General features: G+C 37.3%; 1 long non-coding RNA gene across 1 annotated transcript in view; it reads right to left on the bottom strand.

Moving 5' to 3' along the window:
* Positions 1–230: 230 nt before the first annotated feature.
* Positions 231–12,543, bottom strand: part of LOC131896181 (uncharacterized) — a 33,547-nt gene continuing 21,234 nt past the window's right edge. The window contains exons 2-3 of the long non-coding RNA XR_009375374.1: positions 2,775–2,974; positions 231–448 (exon numbers count right to left, since the gene is read on the bottom strand). This is a non-coding gene — a long non-coding RNA (uncharacterized LOC131896181). The remainder of the gene's footprint in view (positions 449–2,774; positions 2,975–12,543) is intronic.

The raw sequence follows: 12,543 nt of genomic DNA, 5'->3' as shown, positions 1-12,543 counted from the left end.
TTCCATGTGTGACTTATTTGGGAGCTGGGTGGTGGGCCCCCCAAAAAAGCAAAAACAACCAACAACACCCATCTCTTGTCTAATATTTATCCTCAATGCTGAAAAAAAGTCTTCAAAGCTCTCGCTACATAACCCAATGGAACCTCCAAATGTCTGAAGAAGACTAGCACTTCTATTAAAAGTGTATAAAATGAAAATAAAACAAAACAATATAAAGTATACATCAAATATTAAATCTTAAATATAAAATTTACTAAAGATTGATCATATCATGATAGATTACATTTTATCAACACCCTGAAAATTAAGGATTATTAGGAATAGTGGTGGGGTTTGTTGTAGAGACCAATCCAGGAGCAGCAACCAGCATAAATACAGATGTAGTTGCATCCTCATCTGGACTTGCCCAAGCCACAGGAATAATCAGATGAATGGAGCATGCCTTCCCCTAAGGCACACAAAGGAAAGAGGTAGTCAGACACTTTCATGGTACATTGGGGACTTCTCTACCACTGGAGTATGTGCTCACACTTCTAATTTGAGTTTTTATAGCTAGCTTTTGACACCGTTCGGGTACTCTCACATGTCTACCTCAAGAGAATGAACAGCTGCTGGGATGAAACCAAATTCTTCACAGGAAAGAGACCACTTGGAGTAGGAAGTGCCAGCCAGAGGGTATGGTGACGCATATACACAGCTGAGTCACTCAAGGTACCATCTGCACACCAAGCTCTGTATCTAAGCCCTGGTATCCATTTATTGTGCCTGGACATTTTCCATTCATTTAAAAATACAGGTGTGTGGAGCTGCAGAGAAGGTAAAACACTAGAAGATCCGTGTTTTCCCCTAGCACCTACATGGTGGCTCACAACTGTCTATAACTCCAGTTCTAGGAGAGACATCATCCCTTTCTGATCTCCACACACACAAAGTATGCACGTGATACATAAGCATACATGCAAACAAAGCTCCCACACACATAGAAATAAATAGATAATAAATAAAATATATTATTTTACAGAATTAAGGAAACAAGATTCAGATTTTCATATATAATTTTACATCTGCCCGAATTGCAGAGGAATGTTATATATATCATTTTACACAAGGATCAATTTCTCCAGATTGTTAATAAATACCATTATTAATATGCAAGTAACTGAAATCAACTGTTAACTGAGTACATATTATTTATATAACAAAGTCTGATAGAAATAACAATATTTATGTGTGTGTGTGTGGTAGTGGTGGTGGTTGGGATGATGCCCAGGGTCCTGTTGATATCAGGTGAACAGTACATAGCTAAGCTATATCCCAGACTCCAAAATTGCACTTAACAGATATTAAACAACCCTTCCTTTGATTCTAAATTAGAAAATTACTCTTAATAACTTTTTAAGCTTTTAATTTATTTTATGAGTAATTTAAGAATTTCATAATATGTATTTTGATCATATTCATCCTCTACTTCTCCCCCAACTCCTCACAGATCCATTCCTACCCCATCCACTTCATACCTTTTTGGTCTATTATTTTTAATAACCTATTGAGACCAATTTTTCTGAGAGTAAACTCCTGGTTGTGGGTCTATCCATTGAAGCATGGTTTGCTTACCAGGGGCCACACAATTTAAGAAAACTGACTCTTTGCCTCCAAGAAGGCATCAACTTCCCACAGCTCTTAGGTTAGACAGGAAGGCCCATTAACTCCCTCCACTCTCCATACTAGAATACTGACTGGCTATTCTTAGCTTGTAAAGTATCTTCACATACAGCTTAGAGATATATAACAGATACTATGTTAATATATGCATATTGAAAGAATGAAAAAATACTAATTAGCATGAAAATAGCTTTGAATAAAGACAATCTATTTTATAATGGCAATTTAGATGTATCAAAAGTAAAAAAAGTACTTATTTAAACATCCAATTTGAGGCTAGAAAATTTTTTGCATATATATTACACAATTTACATCATTAAATAGCTTATATCCAAAATATTGGTTTGTACTTTATAAATTATCATTCACAAAGTAAGTATATATTTCCCAATTGTGTTATCAATGCATTCACTGTAGACACTTTGTAAGTATTCAGACAGTCATGTTTCATCTTGGCCATTGATACAGTTTGCATTATATCTGCTGCCTTTGAAACCACACATGAATTAAGCACAATTCCCCATGTTGTTCCTTTGGGAATATTATATTTTAGAATCTCTTTTTTGGCTAGGAAGCTGGATAGTATTTGAAACAGCAGTCAAAAGGAGTTTATAGTAAATTTTGTAGCCCTAATAAAACATCTGCCTTGTTCATTTTTAAAACCATGGTTCCCTACTTTAACAATGTTTGAGACACATTTAAATTTTAAAAAATAAGAACACCACAGCAGCACTGGCTTTAAAAGTGTGATGGTTCAGGCATGTTGCAGATTTTTAATTTAAATGTCTGTCGGTTCTTTGCTCCAGGCTACCTAAAAATGATACTGAATTTCCAGTGGCTGAAAAGCAGAAGAGAATTTGCAACTCTGTTTTCTTTTCTTTTTCCCACTTTTGAAGTGATCTCCACTGTTCTCTCTCCAGCTGTCTCCAGCATTCCCACTAAATTCTCAGCTTCTTTCTGTGCCCTTGGACACCCATATTTTTCTGATTTGGAAACAGTGAAATTGACATGATGTATCTATCATTCACAGTTCAGAGAGCCAAGTTTACTTGCTAAGGCACAAGAAAGAAGCCATAAACCTCTACATATTTTACTTGAATCCTAAGACTCACATTAATGAAGTTTCATTCATCACAAAGCACTGGCTGACATTCATTCATCTGGTCTCTTGTCCTATGTTCACTGATGTCATATTATGCCACGTAACCCATGTTACAGGAGGTCTCCAGGGAAGCTAGGATGCCTGGGTCATCCACAGGTTCAGTCATCACATTTTCCTGCTTTCTTAAAGTTGACAATTTAGGAGCAACCACTGAAAAGGGATTTAAGAGGTTTTGTGATGTCACACTAATCAAACTCATCCCTACTAAGTGAGCAATGTTAGAACAGAATCCTAAAAATAGACCACAAAAAAACAAGCAAATGACAGATACCAGGCAGGACTGAAACTCTACCAGGAATCCTAGGCACAACTCAGCACCCACCCACTCTCATGGGGAGCATCCATGTTATACTCACCCACCTTTCTGATTTTTAGAGCTAGAACAACATAGAAAAGGCAGGCCTAATCCAAGGCATTTAATAAGAGTTTCTTTCAATTTTACAAGGCATTTAAATCAATTGCTTGATGATTTCTATCATATCCAACAGAAAGAAACACTCAAAGGAAGAAGACAAGGCCCGGCAGGGGTATAACAGTGGTAACCAGAGTAGGAGAAACACACATGACTGGAACAACCAGGCTCCCCTGGAGGAACTTCCCACAACACAGGAGCAGGCAGCTTTTCCTCAGACTTTGATCGCTCTGTGGAACTTGCATGAAGATGCTGTGAGGGTGGAGAGAACGTTTCCAGTGATGGAGACCTGGCAGTCATAGAGCATGTAGAAAAACCAAGGTCCTATTTGGCGTTTACAGATTTCCATTGGGAGAGGCTTCAGAAATGACTGCTTCATTTCAACATCCATTAGAAAAGACTTAAATAGCAGATACAAATTTTAAAGTTATTTATTTATTTTAAAAGTTAATTAGCAGTCATTACTGTGATATTTAAGGGCTCTGGCCCATTTTATGTAAAATCATTCACTTTCCCAGAATAGCAATAATATCACACAGTAATATGGAACTATATAGTTTTATACTGAACTTTAAAATACCTTACAAATTTGAAAAATATATTTATGGCAATCAACCAAACTAGAGAAAAATCTAAATTTATAGTCAGTTGCACACTTGATTTAAACAATCTATTATTGCAAAATATAAGCTGTTGTGATACAAAAATAAACATTTATACCACTTAGCTTTGTTGTAAATTATCTTCCTGGATTTAAATTTTCTAAAAGTGGAATGAGTTTTGCAAGTTGCTAGACATTGGAGGTTCCAAGCAATTATGACATTCAACTTATACAAATTTTACAAATTTAAAATTAGAAGTTTTAAAAATGAATCAAAATGAATTAGTTTTTGAAGCCTTATAGAAAATTTACTTTTTTTGTTTGTTTGTTTGTTTTTTTGAGACAGGGTTTCTCTGTGTAGCTTTGTGCCTTTCCTGGAACTCACTCTGTAGAACAGGCTGGTCTCGAACTCACAGACATTCGCCTGCCTCTGCCTCCCAAGTGCTGGGATTAAAGGTGTGAGCCACCACTGCCTGGCCAAAAATTTACTTTTAAAATGCACAGACAGAACATTTTAATAAAGGACTTAAAACATTTTGAAAACAACTTTGGATGTTATTGCTCTGTTTTTACCTATTACAGATTGGCAGATAGAAGATTGTAAAGCTCTTACCCAGCCTATCCTTTGCTAACTAGGTAACTCTACATAGTTCATATTTTCAAGTTCTCATTTGTGGCTACAAACATAAAATTGGTAATTGTGGAGATATTTAGTGTATGCTCTAACAAATAAAGCTTGCTCATAGATCAGAGACAGCCACTAGTAAGCCATAGAGGCCAGGCAGTGGTGGCACACCCCTTTAATCCCAGCACTTGAGATCTCATGACTTTGCTCCCAGTATGTGGGAGGCACACATGCCTTTAATCCCAGAACTAGGGAGGTTGAGACAGGAAGTGATGTGGCTGAGCAAAGAAAAGAAATGTAAGGCAAGAGGAGACAAGAGTCAGTCCCTTTTGGCTGAGGAGTCAGTCGGTGAGGTGAGAAGTGACTGTGGCTTGTTCCTTTGTCTCTCTGATCTTTCAGCATGTACCCTGATATCTGGCTCCAGGATTTTATTAAGACCAATTAGTAAACTGGGGATGAGGGGTTGGCAATGGAGGATAGAGGATGGGGGATGAGAACACAAGGGAATAGAATGGTCGAGCTGGAACAGGGATGGAATGAGAGAGCAATGTGAAAGAGATACCTTGATAGAGGTAGACATTATGAAGATAGGGAGAAAATGGGTGCTATGGAAGTTACCAGGAATCCACAAGGATGACCCCAGCTTAGACTACTAGCAATAGTGGAGAGAGTGCCTGAACTGGCCTACCCCAGTAATCAGATTAGTGAATACCCTAACTGTCACCACAGAGCCTTTCTCTAGTAACTGATGTTAACAGATGCAAAGATCCACAGCCAAACACCAGGCCGAGCTCCAGGAGTTCAGTTGAAGAGAGAGAAGAGGGATTCTATGAGCAAGGGCATCAAGATCATGATGGGGAAACCTACAAAGACAACCAAACCAATCTAGTGGGAAATCATGAAATTTAGATCAACAGCTGTGGAACTTGCATGGGAGTAGACTAGGCTCTCTGTATAGCGAGACAGTTGTGTAGCTTGATCTGCTTAAGGGGCCCCATGACAGTAGGATCAGAATCCATCTCTGGTGGATGAGTTGGCTTTTTTGGAGCCCACTACCTATGATGGGACACCTCGCACACCCTTGAGGCAGGGGGAGGGGCTTGGACCTGCCTCTACTAAATGTACCTCCCCATGGGTATATTTCTTGTAGAAGGGAAGGGGGATGGGTTGGGAGAGGGAGGCTGGAAGGGTGGGAGGAGGGAAGAGGGGAATCTTTGATTGGTATGTAAAAATTAATGAAAAAAATGTTCTTAATATAAAAAGATCAATTAGGATTCATGCCACAGGTAATACATTTAATATAGTTGCAAATTTCTTTGTAGATCAGTGTTTCTATTTTGACTTTTTATTACTATGTTGTTTTCATTATCATACTAAAAATCCATACTCTGAGGGCCAATGAAAACAAATGTTCTTTGTTGAAGAATGTTTCTTTATGGGTAACAATTACTTGCTTAGAAGAAAGTATTTTAAAATTCACCAAATATTAAGATAAGACTTCAAGAATACTGTCTTGAAAAAAATTAAATTTTTTGACTTTGTAAATTTTGAATGAGCCAATATTCCATTATAATTTTATATATATAAGTCATCTCTAAGTCCAAATAACCATAATTCATATGTGCATGCTCCTGAGCCTACCTGGTCTACATAGGAATGCCATACACTGCTTTCTACCTAGATCTGAAGTCTACATGTAAAGGCCAACCCTAAAATCCCTGCAGTAACCACACACACTAGGCACATAGGACAGTCAGACAGGGAAACAGCTGTGCAGGCGTTACCAGCTCCATGACCCAGTGTTTTGCCACTATTTACAAAAAGAGGGAAGAGAACCTCAGATAAGAAGTCATGTATTAAAGTCTGCAAAGATAACCACTGCCAAAGAGTATCACAGTTTAAATTGAAACCCCTGCATCTTCCACGTTTGGTTCTTCCATTTTAGTCTCTTAGCAAAGGTACTGTACCTTTTGAGATTATTCATTCATGGGGATTCAATTTACTTAAAATATATTTAACTGGCACATACATATCAAAACTCAGTATATTGTTTGGCTGGTTATTTTTGTTTTTGTTTTCTGTTTTAAGATTGCTCTAGTAACACATTTGACTCGTGTTCAGCTCATTTTATTGATGACTAAGGAAAGATTCTTCATGGAGTGTAATAGCATCAAGTTCATAAAATGCATTAGCACTAATTCAAAAAGAATTCAGTTTCAAAGGCCAACATTCCATGATACAAAAGTTACTTTGTAGCATTCAGGGTATAAAAAAAAAAGAAAGAAAACATGTTGAGAAACAACCTTATATCATAAATAATTTAAATTGCAATCAGCCCACTACACAGGAGAGGTCACAGATAAAAGTCAGAGTATTGATGCCAAAAAGGACTCGGTATGGGTTAAAGGAAGTGTTTTAATTAAACTAGCATCAGACCTAATAACTTCTCTGTGGAATGATAATTGGAGAATGAAGAAAAACACAAAAATTTGAGTTAGAGCTAATGGGCCATCCAAGAATCAGCTGCAATGCCTTCCACATAAATCACTCATCTCATCTCCTAGTCTCTGAGACACATTCATGACTGGATGTTCCTAGCAGCATGGAATGGGAGTGAATTCATTTTCCTATGATCAGTGATAACTTTCATTAATTTAAAATAAATTCAGCACATCACGGCATCAAATAGTCACACTAAAGTGAGATATTGTTTCTGGGACTGAGGGTTGAGTTCCCTTTCGGCACCCAGATTATTCTACATTTATGCTTTCTGAAACAGTACTGCTCTCAAAGACTATTTTAGACCCTATGAAATCAATGGCTTCTATCGGAAGACCAGAAACAGTAGCATACATATCCCTGCTGCCTCATCATGCTCAATGGTAGATGTCAAGACCACTCCCAGCAACCAGCCCTTCCTGGATGGCCTACCCTCATAAATCTGTGCAGATGGTGTTCAATTTCTGTGCATTCCCATGCTGCAGTGATCCCACATCTAAACACCAGACTGTAAACAACCCACAGTTCTCTGGTGTCACATTTGTAGCAGGTGTGTGACATTCAACTCTCTATGTGATGTTTCAGTTAGTGCCATACCCAGACCCCACCCTGACATGCCGTCTTTTCACTTCACATCCCATTCAAAGCCTCCAAACCATCTGTGCCATTTGAACAATAATATCTTTGAAATCTCATAGGTAAGTTATTCACCACTTTCTATCCTTTTTTTCTATATTATATACTTCCTTCCTATTTATGATCTAATCAATCAGGCTCTCATATGACACTCCAACTTTTATTACCTTATCCTGCTCAGGATGTGAATTATAGAAAAAAATAGTCATTGAACATCATCCCAATACTTAAATTATTGATGCCACTCCAAGAGGACCTGTAAAGTCTTTTTCTTTTCTCCTTACAGTTGAAAAATTCCTCTAGCCTTCTTCCTGAGTATTGTTACCCATGGGTTGTTTTTTATAGTGGTACTTTATCTTCAGATATTTGGGCATATGGGATCAATAAGTACAGGTGTTCAGATATTGTTATTGTGTCTACTTTATTGATGGAGTGAGGTCTGCATTTAGCTAGCATCCCTGAAACAGCAATGCTGGCTTTGCAGCTGCCAGACCACTACCAGCCTTGAAATCTGTGCTCTGTCTGCATCCACAACATGTGCCTACCTGCATCTCATTAACAACACATAAACATGTTTTTCTTTCCCCAGAAAACCTAGCCATCATTGTTGCTCTTTTACCTAGCTGCTTTGTTTTGAGTGTTTATTCATAACATTTCTGGGCACTCTCTTCTCTAAGATAAACAAATCAGCTTAGACTGTCTCAAGTCCTTTCTATACACAATAGTTACTAGTTTTGACATTAGTAACCAACATATAAGGTAAGACCAGGACATTGGCAGCATCAACAGCCAAATATCATACATAGCCACAGAGTAAAGCAAAATCCATTGGTTCATACCGGGAGATTCCACACTAGGTAAGCTTCATGACACACTGCAACTAGACCCATCTCATGTCATCTGTGGGAGCTCTCAAGTGCCATGAAAGCTATCTGCTTACCCTCAGGTACCAAGCTGATGGAGCACAATGATGGGAAGTAGTTGAAGCATTACAGACCCTCCTGAGCACAGTCCATAGGAGGAACAGCATGAGTCAGCTGTTTATACCCCATGGGAAAGAATAACTGAATTCACCAACAGAATAATTCACCCATCGAGCCCTTAGGTATATTTGAGTGGCTGTAGTTTTAAGCTGCTGTGTTGGAAGCAGGTTGCCATGAGGAAAACAATAATAGGGATAAATATTAACACGATGTGACTTTAATTTTCTCTTCTCGTTGCATTCAATGTGATTCTAATAACATCCAATAATGGCATCCACTGCTGATTACAGAACTCATTTGTCAATTTTGCTTCCTAAGTGTTTGGTTTCCTTTGGTGGAGACATTGACTACTTCCTACCTTGACTTTTCTGGATCTAGATATTCGGTATTCTAGAGTTAGGAGACAGCTAGGAGTAAGGACAAGAGCTGTCTTCAGGAAAGGACTGTATGTGGCTGTTAGTCCTTGATTCTCACTATGAGTAAATTATGGCTCCTGGCTCCAGATTTCCCACTGATAACTTGTGTTCAACTGTGCACTATCACCCACATGGCTCTTATAGACAATGATACGTAGAATCTTATCCAACACCATTTAACGATTAATTACTGTTCTGAAGTAATCGTGGCTCACTTCATTATCTTCCACAATGATGAATCACTGAAGACCTTTTCAACTTCTACCAGCATCAGCCTCTTAGAGCCCATGGTACCAACTACTTACTCCATCATAATGCAGCCGTGGAAAACATGAAGCTCTCCTGCATACATCTCAGAAGTTTTAGAGTATGCAGAGGGCCATGATCTTTGTTGTTCTTTTTGTCTTGCTGATACCACTACATGAACATTCTTGACTGTTTAGAAGTCTCTAACCAGGACCTGGTACCACCTGTTAATGTCATGTATGTCCTCATATTGCAGGAGAACTCTCCAAATGAATGCCAAGGCAGGCCAACTGATGCTTAGAACAGGAGCCCTCTGACAGGAGAAGTGCACCTTCTCCAGATAGTTATCCTGGTGTTGCTCCAAGTATCCTGTCTTTCTCTAAGCCCAAGAAAACCAAACATATCCCTGATCAACCTCTTTGAAATTTAATTAGCTGTTTTCATACTGTGTATAGCACTCTGCTTTGAAATATTCTGACTGTTGAGTGGTTAGCTTGAGGTAATTATGTTTTGTGAGAATATATAAAATCTATTTTTTCTTAGCAATTTTCAAGGTAGTATCTTATTAACTATGGGCACAGTGTGCATCCTAGAGCCTTTGAAATTATTCCTCCCATCAAGGTGAAATTCTTTCTACTTTGCCTAACCCTTCCCAAGGCTGCAAGCTTCTTATACCCATCATTCTACTCTCCATTTTTATAAGTCCACTCTAAATACTTTTAAGTCTCACTTATTTTCTTTCTTTCCTCAGATTCCCTGCCCATGTAGGATGAAAGTGGTGAGATAATTTAGCAGAACCTAAGTCTTCCTCTGAGTAAATGTTAAAGAATAATTGATCCATTCCTCTTAGCTCTCATGGATATTGAGATGAGGAGCCTCTGCCCTGACCTATTGAGACTGAAACAACTCACAGTTCAAGGAGAGGGAGAAACCACCCATCCTAATGATGAAGAAGGGGCATAAGAACTTCTAATTCATATTAATGCTTTATTTCATTATTATTTATTTATTTATTTTACTTTATATTGCGTTTTACACAGATTTCTTACAAGAGTTATTTATTTATTTATTTATTTATTTATTTATTTATTTATTTATTGAATATGAGTTCTCTATCTGCATGTACAACTTTATGCCAAAAGAGAGCATCAGATCCCACTATAGATGGTTGTGAACCACCAAGTGGTTGCTGGTAATTGAACTCAGGACTTCTGTAAGAGCAGCCAGTGCTCTTAACCACTGAGCCATCTCTCCAGCCCTTTATACTGCATTATTATTATTCACAATTTTGTACTAAAATTACTTGGCTATTTTGTTTTACTTACATCTCACTGAGGAATGGAAGATAAGACTGAAGCAATAGTACATTCACACATGTAAAATGAAAAACCAAAAGCAAAACCTAAGGAAATATAACCAAAACTTCAAAGGACTCTGCAATACATTCCATAAATCTAATCTAAAAACCCATTAGATAAAAGAAGAATTCAAGATAAAATATGGAATTATGGCAGAAATTTTCTTAGACTTAGAGAAAAACAGACATGAAAACACACAAGGAATTAAAATCCCAAATAACAGGAAAAGGACCATTCCACAATATAGCAGACAATATGTGGAACAAACAAACAAACATTAAAACAGAAAATAAAGAAATAATACTAAAACATATGAGAGAAAAACGCTTACTCCCATTCAGACTTAGAAACATCAGGATATTATCAAAAATCCTATCAGCAACCACAAAGCAGCAACTAATTAGTTATCCAATTCCAGATGGTCAGCCCAGAATACACATGGAGAAGTAACATGATACAAGCTGAGCAGCTCATATTTAGGACTATTTTTCTTAAATATGTATTCCTAAATATAATCCACTAGATACATAAAATCTAAATATGGATGGATAGATAGATAGATCGATAGGTAGATCGATCAATAGATATAGTTTAAATATCTATATAGATATACACATATATATGAATGTAACAATTACTGAAATAGAGTCATGATTTTATAGATAGATAGATGATAGATATCTATATAGATATATAGATACACATACACATGAATGTAACAATAACTGATGAAATAAAGTGTCATGAATTTGAAAGAGAACATGAGAACATGGAGGAGTATATGGAAGAGTTTGGAGAAAGGAAATGGAAGGGTGAAGTGATATGTTGTATTAAAATCTCGAAAAAAATAAAGGTAATTAAAAAAACAGGCAAACATGAAATGACAGACATATTTAAAGACTTGAAAGCAAATAACTGTTAACAAAGATTATTGTACTCAGCAAAGTTATTTTTGAATATTGATAGAGAAACAAGAACATTTCTAGACAATCCATGACAACAAAGCCAGATCTAGAAATTACATAAATGAATACTACACACAAAACAGTGACTACAATCTCATTCAGCAGAACAGGAAAGAGTACATTTAATGAATAAATAAACAGAGGAGAGCCAGGAAGGAATGTATCCCATCCAACATACTAAAACAGCCAAGTCTTAATACAGATAGGGGAGGGAGAAAAGAACTATCAAAGATCCAATGATCCAGAATGACTAATAAAACCATGGAAATAGAAAAACCTTGTCAATAACAAACTTGAATGCAAATGTCCTCAACGAGAAGATGCAGACTAACAAGCTAGATTAAAAAGCAGGAACCAATCATCAGTTTTCTCCAAGAAATGCATCTCACTGGGAAACACATCTAAAACCTAGACACTAGAGGACGGAAGTCAACATACCAAGCAAATGGAAGTCATAAACAACCTGCCATAGTGTGTCTCACGACTTCTAAAACAGACTTCAAATGAGATCTAGTCATAAGAGATAAAGAAGAGCATGACATAAGAAAATGAGGACAACTCACCAAGGAGCTGTAACAACTGTAAATATTTATGCACCAAATCTTGAACTCCTAAGATAAAGACTAAAATTTATACAAAGCAATGTAAGTTGTGATATGGTGCAAATGTGTCCCTTCAATATCCCACTGCCATTTTTAAATAACGTTCTAGTTTTACTTCTGTTATTGTGGTAAACACTGGTCAGAAGCAATTGGGGGAGAATACAGTCACCTTCTGTTTCCAGGTCAGAGTTCATCAGTGAGTGCCAGTCAAAGCAGGAACCAAGAGGCAAGAACTGAAACAGACCATGGAGAGATACTGCTTAGTGGTGTGCTCACAATCTCACAGTAAGCCTTCTTTCTTACATAACCTAGGCCCACATGCCTATGGATGGCACCATGCGCAATGGGCTGGAATCTCTCAGACCAATTAGCAATT

Source organism: Peromyscus eremicus, chromosome 19 (genome assembly GCF_949786415.1).
Source record: "Peromyscus eremicus chromosome 19, PerEre_H2_v1, whole genome shotgun sequence".
Classification (NCBI taxonomy): Eukaryota; Metazoa; Chordata; class Mammalia; order Rodentia; family Cricetidae; genus Peromyscus; species Peromyscus eremicus.
The sequence above is the reverse complement of the archived record's forward strand: the minus strand, read 5'-3'. Positions and strand labels throughout refer to the sequence as shown.